Raw genomic sequence first — 15154 nt, forward strand, 5'->3', positions numbered from 1 at the left:
TACCCTGTAAAAACGATCAAGGCTATTGTGACCCTACAACACGAACACAAGCAACAATTGTTTGGTTCCCCGAAGACACATGTACAACATTTCAAGTAGCAAAAATACACGCTCGTATGATAAAATTTCAAGAAAAATATTTTATACAATCAATTCCATATGAACAAGTAAATCCATCACGGAAACAAAGTTTTGATTTTCGAAACATCCATAATATAGAAAATAAATTGACACGTTTTCAAATATATCAAGAAACAGAACTCGCATGCAAATACAGAAATCCACTTCACAAAAAAGGTTTCGACATGATCACTGGAAAAATAAAAATTGACCCTTATGCCACAGGTCATCCTCTAAACGAAGGAACATCATATATACCAGTTAATTTTCAAAACAGTAATGGTCAACCTGGTGGACATCTAAAGCCACATGACACAAGAAGCACACGTTTACAAGAACTATCACTAATGAATAGTACATATTTCGGTAATATCCACTATGATATTCACTTAGATATGAAATTAGACTACACAATTAGCCGAATTTTTCAAGAAATGTCACTCTCTGATTTAGAGACACTTCACCAACTATGCGAATTAGAAAGGACACAAATCCTACAATCACTTGCACTAGCAGTATTAAAAATACCCTACGCAGGATATTTACTATCAGGAAATAGATCAAATTTTTTAGACTATGAAGGAAACATTTTATGGTTCTATACCTGTACCAAGAAAGTATCACCACTATATGTTTTTGAAGATAAACGATGCTATAAGAGAATCCCTATCTTTTATAAGAATAAAGTACATTTCGTTGACACACTTTCAAGATGAACCTATTTTTGGGATACCGCAGTCCCATGTGGATCAGAAAATAGCCACAATGTAGTACAACTGAACCCTGATGAAGATAAATATTACCTTCATACCCCATATCCCACATTAATGCAATCACTCAAAAAAATTTCACCTGAAAGCATTAGAGCTATTGCTCGAAACCCAAATATTGACCTACAGTCAATTGGAATATACTCAAAATCCGATATACAACATCACATTAGAACACAACAATTCCAAGAATTATTAACACAAATGGACACTATACAAAGACAATCAATTGACCAAAACTTACGCAAACTTGCCGAAACCGCAGGATTTGCAGATATTTATACAGAAGACTATAGCGGATATTTTAAAGACATTAAAGACTATATATATCTAAACGGTGAAAAATACCGACCACAAGATATCTCACCTATAAATATTTTTAGCTTTGTTACACTCAAAAATGAAATTCTTGATTTTCTAGGATGGCCCTATTACATCTTAGAAAAATTAACTATTTTATACGCAATGTTTAACTTTATAGGATTTCTTTTTTCGCTTTTAAAAGGAATCTATAATACATGCGCTATACACACACAAGTAAATAGACAAGCAAGTGTAGCACGCATACTATTTGCAGGATTTTTTGGAATTTTTTCATCATCAATAAACAAAATTCTTTTAGACGCACAAATAAAAGAATACAACACAAAAACAGCAACAAGACAAAACACATATGACGAAGAACAGAACAATGTAGAAATAACGCCCACAGCACCACAATTACCACCCCTACCACATAACCATCCATTATCCCTAGCTCCACGAAATTTTCGAAATCTAGCAATAACACATAATCCAAATTTTAGACCAACCATATCACAAAGTCCCATTCAACATATAATGACACATCATTTACTAGATGAAAATACATATGAACAAATTATAGAACAACCCCATACCACCGCTTTTCAGTCTCAAAATAATAATTTTTTTAGCCCACGATGAGCCGACAACTTGGATCCCTACACCGCTCAAATTCCCACCCAACCAACCTCAACACTCCAATTACAATCATTCCACTTTTTGCTTTCCCGCCACCCGATTTCCCAACCAATAATGTAACATCAGGCATGAATTCAGACACTGATTCACATATCTCAGTTTTATACTCCATTTCACAACTCAATAACCCAAATATTGAAACCCCTGATGAATTTTCAGATTCTGAACCATCTCCATCCAATAATTTTCAAACCAACTCCTCAGTTTTTTCAAAACCCCCTTTTCAACCAATCCCACCAAATAACCCACTCCCATCCATTTCTACACCCTCTTATGCTTCACAAGTCACCCCAACCTACTCTTCATTTCATTCAGACCGATCATCCAATTTTCCAGATACTCCCCAAATCTCCCAGGAACTAGATAATTTTATCACCCTACAACAACAACCCTTCCACCTTGAAAACCCTACTATAAATCAGATTTCATCCACAATAGAATCATCAAACCCACCTACCCCTACACCCTCTTCAGCTTATACCGCATCATTAGCACCATCATCCACATCCACCCAATCATCAAATAGCACTAATAGAGCTTATCGCACTTTCAAAAGAAAATTCCCAAACCATCCATTTCCAACAAAACCAGGAACAGCCCGTGAATATATTAATCATCCAAATCACACTAACACGAAATATTTTTTAGCAATCACCCTACCTTCATTTCCACAATATACTTTGAACACTCCTAACAACACTAACGACACACGTAGTTTTGTAGATGAACAAGTTTTAATGCCTACACTTCATTGGACATCATATTATCATTTTACTAACCCCCTTTGCCTACCTTTATCTAATACTCACATCGATATAGAAAGAAATAAAGATATGCTATATCGACTCACCACACCACTAACACATAGACAATTTACTTATATAGGATACAAAAAGTCACTAAAAATATACACTGCACCCCGAGCAAACGAATATACGCTAGAATATTACAATCACAACATCATCCGAGCTAACCAAGACCAATTTTTAGATGATGATCGTTTCGCTAACCCACAAATCACAGAAAAATTTTTCATCAAAATACCATATGTATTTACACTCAATATATTTGATCGCAAATTCGACCACGTCATTTCTGAAGCACTAACCGACACACAAGCTTACGAAAGTTTTAAAGAAAGATTTCAATTATTTTCACTAACCTTTAATTTCCTTGCACCACATGAACGCGATTTGCACTGCTCACACGACATTATGTTACGCACTAAACAAACCCACACATATACATATTATCGATTCATACAAAATCATTTTGATCTACACACTCCATCAAGACAACCACACCACCGTTTTCAATTTATTAACTCTAAATACACATCACCATTTTTTCTTAACTTCACATATTGCATCAAAGATACTAACCTTCACGGTATTCTTCGCAATTATGATCCCATAACCCAATTGTATATTTTTTGTCCCATCACGAAGACCTTCAACGCAGAAGAATCCAGACCCTTCCTTATCCCACATGAATTTGTCCAACCTATAGAAATCCCGATATTAGAATTCATTCACAACACTAAATACAATCACAAATTATATAATCTCATCCAAAACACACCTTATGAGTTTGCAGTTGGCACTGAAGAACTAAAAACTATTAAAGCACTTCAATTGCTTTGGCCACTGCTTCAAACTAAAAACATCATTCGCATACTAGCAAAATTACTAACAAATTCCGACATAATACACGACATCTTCCCCCACGGTTTTTTCCCCGACGACTAACAGGTAAGTATAATTTATCATATTCTCCACTAATAAATTTGAAATAAATACTAACCATTCTTATCCATGTGTTATTTAGATTTTTAGTCTTCATCCCACGATCACCTACAAATTTCACAAAAGAAAAATAAAAAATAGAAAACTTCTTCATTCAAAACTCTATTAATATTTTGCACTAGATAAATTCAATAAAAATCATACCAATGTAGTAAATTAATTTAAAAGCAGTAATTCTAATAATGATGAAAATTTGTAACTTAATTTTTCCCCAAAAAAAAACTAGCAGTAAAATTGAAATTCTATGTAGTAAATTGATAAAACGAAAATGCAGTACTAACCTTTTGATATTTTCATTCACTCGCACAAGAATTCTATCCAAACTCGCACAGCTCGCCCACGAAGAATTGTTTAAATAATGAATTTCAGTTTTAAGTTTTCACACTCAACAACTCTAACACACTATAACAAGTTTCAAACTTTCCTTTAACCCGGTTGGAAAGGAATTATATATTAAACAAAACTAACCAATGCAGCTTACTAAACACCACAAATCATAGAATAACAGCATGACTAAGAAAAGGAAACCAACGGTACCCAAACCGGATTAACCCAGTTTAAAACTGGATAATTTATTCTTTTGAAGACTATTATAAAGTCTAAGAAAGAAATCATAAAACACAAAAAAGTCGAAAGACAAACCCATACCAAAAACAATTTGATTTTTGAAAAAAGGACACAACCAACGAAACATAAGAAAAACCACTATAAACCCAACATAAAACGTTATCACATAACAGGACCTCTCACAAAAACCGCACGAAATCATACTCCCACTCCTGGCCTAACCCACCAGAGAGGACGTCCTGAGCATGCTCTATAGCCGGCCTAACCCACCGCGCTACATCCACGCTTTGTGACCACACTCCTATTTTTAATAAGAGGTACTCAAGGGTGAGTTATTCTTCAAAATAACCGAACTAAAACAAAAAAGCTTTTGTGAAAACAACTAACCAAAATCATAATTAAAACACCGAACTAATAGAAATTTTATAAAATGTAAATTACACCTTGCAGTATATAGATCAGCATACAACACCAAAGACGAACATCCAAAGACAAAAGGACCCCACTACACTCGAAAAGAAATGGCCAACCACAATCAATATGCCGTCCACAATCACAACTCAAAGGATTTAGAGTACGACTTGACTTCGCAGAAAAGGATTTCATTGAACTAGACCAATGACCACCTCGATGTTCAAGTATACGTACATATCCGAGTAACCAGGCATCCCCTCCACGCACAATCTCCACGCCATTCCCAGACTAGGTTGAACACAAAAGAAGTTCTCTACATGAAACAGAAAAACCTGTCATAGCAAACCATTCTGAAATCAGATTTGAGTTTGTTGAGAAAACCCAGTCGTTGTCATAAGAAGAGACAACGATTGATCCTGGAACCTCTCTAACAGAAGAACCCAAAAGAAATATGATGTTCGCCAAATACCAACGTCCATCATCCATCCTTTGAATTGCAGAAAAACAATTCTAAAAAACTCTGTAAAACCCGGATGGGTGGAACCTGATCTAAACTACATTTTATGATTGGATAAATTAGATATTTTACCACTGTAAAGTATTTAATATTAACCAATCATGATCCATCTAACTAACAACCCACTTATTTGTAAGTGCGGAAATTACTTGTAATTTCAGCACCAGAGAGATTTGAATTTAACTTAGAAATTAGTTGCCTCTCCAAGAGAACTTCAGCAGCCGCAATAAACCAGTATACCCTAGATCTATTGAGCCTAGCAGAGACTAGTTAAACAACCTGAGACTAGAATAGTATAAGAGTATTAGACTAAGAAGTTGCACGAATCTATCCGGCCGAAAATAAGATAGCGTGACGAGCAGACGGTGTACCCTATCCGAAATTAATCTATGAATTAAGACCATCGGTTATAACTCACTTTTGATCCAGCGCTTGGTTTGATTCGTTTTCCGTTTTATAAACAAAACAAGACTGCTCGTATCAGGGCGAAGCCCTGAATGTTCCGTTTGCCTTTTAAGGTTTATGGAGCAGTAATAACATTAAAAAATTCAATGAAATAAGACAAAACGAAAAAAAAAATCTAAAATTTGAAAATTTTTATGAAAATCATCCCCCCACACGCCATATAAAGTACAAAAGGATAAATTTTGCTCCTTGTAACAGACCAATTATGGCAAATAAGCTTCTTTTAACCAATTTGGAACGACTTCTAAGACGGATTAATTCACCGCTTACGCGTTAATAGCGCGAAATATATCGCGCGTTTTTTGTCCCAAATTGGCCAAAATGGCAATCTTTAAACCCCCGTAACTTTACGAAAAAAGATCACAGGTCAAATATCGTTTCAAATTTGAGCTCAGGACAACAATACCTTTCGAATGATATAAAAAATTCAGTCAAAAATGGCTAGTTAAAAAGTCGAAAATTGTCTGAAGAAAAAAAACCCTCCCCGAGCACAAATATTCCGTTACTTTCGTATCGAAAGTCGGAACAATGAGCATGAGGCTAAAAAATTCGGCGATCTAATAAAAAGTTTCATTGAAAGTGTTTGTCCCATTGACGGTTGATTTGTTTATCTAAGGTTCTAAAATATTTCACTGATGGTTGCGTTTAAAATGGTTTCGATGCGTTAAGATGCATGGTCCACCACTGTACATACACTTATTTTAAAAGTGATCTACTCGTAGAGATTTAAGATCGTTTGAAATAACACGATTCATGATCCGCTTCGACTGATTTCTGAAATCCGCTTCGACTGATTTCTGATAACAAGGCAGTGTTTTACTAGTAGAATTACGACAGCTTGAATCGACGTGTTGTTCATCGCTTTCAAAATGGGATTAAGTGAGAACCAATCGAAGCACAGGAAGGCGTATTTGCTTACGCCCCACACTAATCCAATAAGTCCTCGACATCATGATTGAGTTCTTCGTTTGCATCCACAGTTTCCGGAACTAACATCTTTTTAAAGAGATGCCCCCGGAATTACGTTGAGTTCATACCCACTTTGATGCGTTCCGAACTTTCTCCGAGGTAGTAAATCTCTCCGTCCCGGGTCGAGATCCCGCTCAAAAACCGCTCAAGATATGAGCGGTTTGAGCGGTTTTCCAGCAAGATTTGAGCGGTTTGAGCGGTTTGGGCAGTTTGAGCGAGTTTTTTTTTTGGAAAAACCGCTCAAAAACCGCTCATTTTTTTCGGTGATTTTTGAACGGTTTTTCAAGCAAGATTTGAGCGGTTTTTAAGCGGTTTTTGCGCGGTCTTATAAAGAAAACTGATTAAAGCCAACAAAAAAGCCTGGAAAGGTAATGTGACGCTAAGATGCAGTTGAAATACTATCTACAACCCGGGTTGAACTCCATAAACCGAAAATGTTTATCGTACATTTCCACACACCGAAAATGCTTATCATACAATTGCCTACAACAAATGTATGGAAAAATACTAATCATACAATTTTCATACAATTTCAAAAAACCATTGGAAAAAGATTCAATCTAGTTTCTCCGGCTATTTCAACCAAATAAAACAGTCTGGTGATGAAAAAGAACAACGTTTACTTTTTTGAAAACAAATGGTTATGATACAATTTCCGTATATGAAAATTGTATGATAACCTTTTTTTCATAAAAAGCAAGATTTTCAGAAACATGTTAAAACTTGTTTTCAATCAAAATTAAAGTAATTAGGAGTGCTTTTGCTCAATTTAAAGCACCTTCGACGACCTTCGAATTTAAAGCACCTGCTCAGAAACGAAAATTTAGTTTGAAGCTGAAAAAAATGCTTATCATACAGTTTCCATAAATTAAAGTAAGCACCTCGGCCTGGGTGTCATTCAAGTATCACTCAAGTATCAACCAAGCATCATTCAAGTATCATCCACGTATTATTAAAGTATCATTCAAGTATGATTCAAACATCATTCAAGTATCACTCAAGTATCAGTATCAAACAAGCATCATTCAAGTATCATCCGCGTATCATAAACTTGAGTATGAGGAAGCTAAATCAACTGCGCAACACTTCCGTCCTGGGAGCCAAATCAGGTGTCCAACACTTGAGTCCTGGGTAGCTAAAACAACTGCCCGACACCTGAGTCCTGCGAAACTAAATCAACTGCCATACACTTGAGACCTGGGAAGCTAAAACAACTGCCCAACACCTGAGTCCCGGGAAGCTTAAATAACTGCCCAACATATGAGACCTGGGAAGCTTAAACATCTGCCCAACAATTGATTTTTGGGAAGCTAGAACATTTGCCCAACACCTGAGTACGGGAAGCCAAATCAAGTGTCAAACACTTGAGTCTTGTGAAGCTAAAACAATTGCCCAACACCTGAGTCCCGGAAAGCTTAAATAACTGCCAAACACTTAAGTCCCGGGAAGCTAAAACAACTGCCCAACAGATGAGACCTGGAAAGTTTAAACATCTGCTCAACAATTGATTTTTGGGAAGCTAGAACATTTGCCCAACACCTGAGTACGGGAAGCCAAATCAAGGGTCAAACACTTGAGTCTTGTGAAGCTAAAACAATTGCCCAAAATTTGAGTCCTGGCAAGCTGAACCAACTGCCCAACACTAGCGTCCTAAGAAGCTAAAACCACTGCCCAACAATTGAGTCCTGGGAAGCCAAAACATCTGCCCAATAGTTGATTATGAGGAAGCTAAATCAACTGCCCTCGGGGTCCAGACAAAAGAGAACCTGATTGGGCAGCTCGAAGATTGAAGCGACCCAGTGGTCCAGACAAAAAACAGCTTTAGTTAAAACTAATCAACCTTTTCTCTGAAGATATCTTATGTTTTTTACTGAATCGATTTCTGGTGTGGGTAGTGATTTCAATTTCCAGAGTGCATTTAATCGAAATTTGTTGCGATATGGCGGGTTTCAGCTTCATCCATCTGAAATAGATCAAAGGTCCACAATCCAATAAAAACTAATGGTGTTTGCTTGAGTTTCCAACCCTGTCTTTAAGGCGTTTGCGTGCTTTAGGTATTTAGAGACCTAGCCATTGGACGTTCTTATTTCTAGTAAGGGAGGTGTTTTGGTATTAGCCTGTAACATTCGCCCGGAAGTACTCATCGACTGAAAATAAAGCTAGGTCATAAAACGACTGGCTAGCGTCTAAACACAGCTCTACATGCTTTTTACCGTCTCTGTCAAAGCCAGTTCTTTGTGTGGTCGTTCTAACATCGGGTCGACAAAACATTAATATTTCCGGCTTCGGACAGAACGCCCAGATTAACTAAATTACAGGCAAAAATAGTGAGCGCATGGCTGGGTCTCAGTATCACCAGACCACGAGGTCACTCCTAAAAACAGAGCTACTACTTATTTAATATTTTACTATTGTTTTTGTTCAGTAATTAAAAATCATCATTCCCATTGGAGGTGGATGAACCTATTCCCTGAACTCCTAGCTTCTCATATTCTGAAAATGATTTTGGTATTAATTAAATTCAACTCAAGCCATTCCGGGAAGCTAAAAGTTTTTTGTTAATTTTTAAATAAAAAGAAATTTTCTGTACAAGCCGTATAAAATCTACTGCAATAAAATTATTCACATAGTAAAATGGAGCCGAAAACTTAGAAGATAACTGTTTCTACTATAAACAATAATTAAGTAGCTCCCAAGGTCCCAAAGACGGACGCCGCATTCCTGATCTGGATGGCGATGGAAATTCTTTGTTTCAAGTAGATGGCGGAATTGGTTCTTGAGTGGCTTCTTTCAATTTCTCACCAAGTTTCTTAATGAACTTGGATGTTTGTGGTCCGCACCCACCCTAAAAGTTTGTTCAAATAATGTTAAAGTCTTCTCCCGAGACTCTTCCGGACGAAGATCTGTCTTGTCTTCTTCCAGAAGGCTGGACACGTCGTCCCAACACCCTTCCTGGTTCTCGGGAAGCGCTTTGTATCGACTGTAGCGGCACAATCGTTACAACTCGTAATGGTCGTAAATCGCTATATTTCCCCAGTTTGTCGTTGTTTTTCATCCGACTCTTCTGTGTCTAAGATTTTTGTTGTTCTGTCTGTTCGCAGTTTTCAGTTGTCGCGAAAAATAAAATCGTTACGTATCTTTTACGCCCAAATCGATAATTTAAAAATTAGCCTGTCAGGCCAAATTAACTATTCCTGATTCATTCAATCGTCCAATTAGCTCCACTAATTCGTCAAAACCGTTAATATCAGTCAGATACTATAATAAAATTCGAATTCGAATTGCATTTTGATACATTTTGGTCGAATGTCACAGCCTTTAAGCTGTAACACAATCTCGATGTCCTATGTCTTAAGCGAACTGAGTTCGCTCCGACATATTGATATGCAAAAACACAAGAGTTAGTGTCCCTGACCCTTGAGCCAATGGTTATTGGGCCTATTTTTCTTAACCTCAAATGTGACGTAAGCGGGCGACTGGTACAGACATTGAACTGGCTTTGGTAGAGACGGTTAAAAGCATGCGAAGCTGTCTGTGTAGACGCTAGCTAGTGGTTTTAGAACCTAGCATCCTTTTCTGTCGGTATGTACTTCAAGCAAATGATACATTTCTGTCGGTATGTACTTCGGGATAATATTATAAGTTCTTTCATTGACCGAAAACAAATGATTGGACTTAACCTCTCTAAAAGTCTCAATTTTGAATTTGAAGCCTTTATCTAATTTTTCTGGGTATGAAAAAGCCATTTATCACCGTCTGCGCTAGTTTCTTTATCGTTGTGAACTCTCTCTCTCTCTCTCTCTCTCTCTCTCGATTAAGCTTATTGAAAAAGAGGTTTATGCGACGTGGAACATTCTCGGTAGTTCATATAATCAGTATGATCACTTAACTAAACTCAGTTGTTTCTTATAATTTCTGCCGATGGTGAAAATTGGCATTTTCAGACCCTGAAAAAACTGACAAGTGCTTCAAATTAAAAATTGAAACTTCGAAAGATCATTTGCTGACGGTCGATATAAAGTTTTTGATTTAATTTAAAGAAAATATTGTCCAAAATGTTTCTGAAACTTAGGCTTTGCGTTTAATTGTTGACTGATTTACTAAATACCTAAACAAGAAAATGACATCTGTTTTAGTGGTGCATATGATCTTGTCAATGTAATTTATGCTGACAAGGGCATATGACAGACCATTTGCGCAATCGATTTGCCAATGTCACTGAAAGACTAACTCATAGTTTCACAAAGCTAACGCCGAAAATCATGTATATGCAAACGGTGAAATTGGATTAGCTCTTCAGAAATCAACTTCCTGTTCAGCATTTGATTCTAGTGTTAATGAAGACCCGGAAAACATTGACACAAAACCAGTTGACATTCTGGGATCGCACAACTGGGATCTGTGTCAAACTGGAAAAGTTTTCCATGCTAGCCAAAAAGAAAACTCGATTCGATAACAAACCTCTCGAGATTCAAGAGCTGACTTATATTATAAAACAGGACTTGAACTCATTAAATGAGCAGATAGGTAATGTTTTAGAGTGTAACAGATTTTAAAAAAGGATCGAGCACGAGTAACAAGCACGTGCAAATTCACTCGTCAACAGTTGTCGTAGCATTACAGTCCAGGTTGGCAAACTTGTCAACGGATTTCAAATGAGCACTTTTTATTAGATCAGAGAATTTGAAGACCTCGAAGTGGAGGCGAGACCAGTATTCAACACAGCAAGCCTCAAATTCTACGGGTGCAAATGTCAGTGGAGTGGGTGACCGGGGCAGGGAACCGAATGGTCATATGCCAGACAGAAGTGTGTTGTTCAGAGACGAGCAAATGGCAGTGGCTGCTGCCAATGAGCTGAGGAGTGCAAAAGGCGGTAATTCATCGGCAATCAACATGTAATATTCTGAATATCAAAGCAGCGGTCAGATAGATTCCAGAGGAGCTGGCGGTATGGTGTCGAACAGACACGTGCAGCAGATGGTTCTTCTGGGGTAGACTGATTCATATGCTACAGAGCGAGCTGCGGCAATGGAGAACATAAAGAGCACGCTGGTTGAGTTGGGGCATATATTCTCTCAAGGCCACTATGGTCAAGGAACAGGATGAGATGATCGGAAGAATGGACCACAATGTTGAAAACAGTCTGATGAATGTCCACGCTGAGCACGTAGAGATCCTCAAATATTTCCAAAGTGTTTCCTCCAATAGGTGGCTCATGTTTAAAGTTTTTGGAGTGCTAATTGTATTCTTCATCATGTTTGTCCTGTTTTTTGCCTAAAATAAGTTTGTTTCCTGAGCTTGCAGCAATTCTTCACGTTGTCAAGCATGACGCGTTGTGATATCAAATTTCAACTATTGGACTGGATTAAAAATCAGCATTACGAAAACATTCTTAAGAGCAGCTAAAGTTTAAGTTTCGGATAAATATGTTTTGCAGTTGCGAAGCAGAACTTTATGTATACAACTTGTGGGAGTTTAGGTTACGTATAAAAAAATTGTTTTTTAATAGTTTCATTATATTCCTGAGGATTGAATTTCAATTACTACGATGTAATTAAAATGATAATATTTGGTGCCTACTGATTTATATGACGACAAGGAGGATAAATTCTGAGAAGAATTTTTTCAAAGTTTAGAAGACAGAGATTATTGGCAGCGAGTTTTTTTCAGGAAGTCTTTAAATTTGTTCAAGCTCAAATCTATGTTTTCATGGTTTTTTGATTTCTTATTTTCTGTTCATTTTCTTTTTTAAGGTCCACAAACTCCACGATTGAACAGCTGAATCACAAAAGGTCACGAAAAACATGGTCGACTTCTAGTTTCGAATGCAAAATTGATTTTTTAGATTTTCCGGCGAAAAAAAACTTTTTTTCGATTCAATTTTCTCTAATTGGATTAATTTTATCAAAAAAAAAATTGTCCTAGAAATTCAAAGAGCTTACGTAGCATCTTTTTTAAGTTTTTGAGATACATTTTTATACTCTTTTTTATGATATCCACGCCATGAGCTCTGATATAAAAACATTTTTGAGCTGCCAACTTTTTGACGCGTTTGTATAGGTTTAAAAATTAACAGTTTGTCAACCTGCTAGACAAAATTTTACGCGCTTTCATGCACAACTATCTAAAATAAGGTGTCATACTTGGGAATAGCTTTTTTTTGCGACCTTGCAAAATAATTTTTCTACTCTGGCCTTGATATTCTTGTCTGCCTTTCATCTGTCTTTTTTACTTGTCTTTTTTTACTGTATTTCAAAATGGAGGGAAATAAATTAAATTATTTATGGTTATGCTAAAAAAAACAGAAATACTTTCTTCTAAGATTATTTTCGTTTATTTTAATTTGGGTGTTTTAAGTTTTGGTTGTTTCTTTTTACTCGGTTTATTTAAATCAAGTCAAATGAAAATGTTTTATATATTTGTGCGTTTCGTGATTCAAATAATGGTAGTCGGAGTTGACCTTGTTTTGATTCAAAGTGATAGCAATCTATGTACCATTAAAGTATTATAAATGTTATGTTTGCTGAAAACAACATTTTGAATGTTATCTTGATTTTGCTATCGCAAGTGTTTTTCAACCGGTTACTAAACTTCTTCCCGTAACTAACTTTGTTCACAGGAATCATCTACTGTTTGGTTATAATTTGAGACATAATTTGAGCTTGTTAGCATTTGAAATATCAGTCCAATTTGAATTTTACTTTTTCATTTTGGCTCTAATTTGCAAGCTTGGTAGAAAAAAAATTCATGTCTTCCTTTTTTTGGCTTTATAGGTTTCAGCTTCAATTTTTTCGCTTCAATTTTTTGTAGGCTTCAGTTTTTCGTGATTTTCGAATTTCTTTCGGCTTTCTTGTTTTAATCGCAAGTGATGCCGAACTGCCCTTGTCTTCTATGTTTAGTTTTGTTGCGTGCGTTATTCGGTGAAATATTTTGTTCTGCATAGTTTAATTTCATAGATTTTTGAGGAATTTGAAAAATCTGCTATTTTGTTTTTGAGAAAAGATAATTTTTTCGAATTTTTTTCTTCTGCTGTATGGGAAGTGATGCGAAGCCGTGCTGTGGATTTGTGTTGAGTTGATGCGGTATTCGAAATGCTTGAATTGATTAAACGTTTAATGATGAACATGTAATGATGATCCTTGTTCAGACTCTTATATAGGTCATGATGTTATTTTTGGTTTTTTTTCAGGAAGTTTTAAAATGTGTTCAGGTGCAATTTTAATACTTCGCAGTTTAACTTTTGATAATCTGAGAGTTTTTAGGTCATTTCTTTTTTTTCTGTAATCTTTGAATAACATACAAGCCGTGAGCTCTGATACAACAATTTTAGAGCGGCTAATTTTTTTAAACGGTTATCAAGGTTTCTATGTTGGCAATTTATCAACATGCTAGGCTTAATTTCACGTACTTTTCTGCACTTATCTAAAAGTGGGTGTTATTTTTGGGAAAAGCAACTTATTGCAATATGATATTTTTTGGGGAATAGTTTTTTGGACAATCTATAAAGCTTTTTTGTCTAGAGACTGGAGAGGGGCCTTGAAATTGAGACAAGAAAACTGAACGACCGTAAAAAAATAACTGAATCTAGACGATAAGTCTTGGTAAATTTAGACAATAAGAACTGGGTCAAGATTTTTTTTGTTTAGACGAAATTTACACAAAAACAAAAACGAGTATCTTATCACAGAACTGACCAAAATTATTATTTAAGCTGTTCATAAACCGGAATCGAAAAAGTATAGGAAATTTTTGAACTGAACTTTTCTTCAGCATACATATCTGGTCAACAGAAATGTTTTGAGCATGTCAACATTTTAAATTCCCATTCTAATTACACAAGCAAAACTTGTGTTATAGCATGAACTCTTTTTTCCAACCTAAGTTGCAAAATTGTTGCGACGCAAATATTTCTGCGACAAAATGTGTTCATTTTGAAACTGTTCATTTTGATCAATAACCAGCTATTAAGTACTGCCAATGCTAAGGATATTAGCAGAGTTATATATAACAAATAGCACTTTAGCTTCAAGGTATCATGTTAAGGTAGCGTAAAGATAGGGAAGCAGACCAGCAGCTAAATAAGAGGGTTCGAATCTGGGCAAGGTCGGATGTTAATAATGAGTTTTTTCGTATACTAAATAAAACGCGTCAACTCTATAATTTGTGTGTTGGTTCTTAAAAATGTTTCGGTTAATCTTATATCGGCTTAGTTGCTTCATACTGCGTTGTTTGAAATGGATATCAAAGTTTCATGAGATTTGGGCTGCTGGTAATTTTTCACTCAACGGTCGTCTACCCAATTTTTTTTGGCCCAGCCAATTGGGCGTCTACCCAGTGCCTATAAAAATTGATTCAAGGCTTATTCACTGCTGACATTTTTCGACGTTTTTCGTCAAAATTAACTTCATTCAAAGCAAACGTATGGAAATTTTTGTAAACGTAGTTTCTGATGTTATCCCAACAAGTTTTTCAACTATAGACCCTCGCTCTTTTTTTGTCTGTGGTTGGAATCGCAAGTGGTTGCA

The 15154-nt window shown here is 36.1% G+C and overlaps 1 pseudogene; it reads left to right on the forward strand.

Moving 5' to 3' along the window:
* Positions 1-10966: 10966 nt before the first annotated feature.
* On the forward strand, positions 10967-11938 carry LOC134848646 (syntaxin-5-like; annotated as a pseudogene).
* The last annotated feature ends 3216 nt before the right edge of the window (positions 11939-15154 follow it).

This window comes from Symsagittifera roscoffensis, chromosome 6 (assembly GCF_963678635.1).
Source record: "Symsagittifera roscoffensis chromosome 6, txSymRosc1.1, whole genome shotgun sequence".
Lineage (NCBI taxonomy): Eukaryota > Metazoa > Xenacoelomorpha > Acoela > Convolutidae > Symsagittifera > Symsagittifera roscoffensis.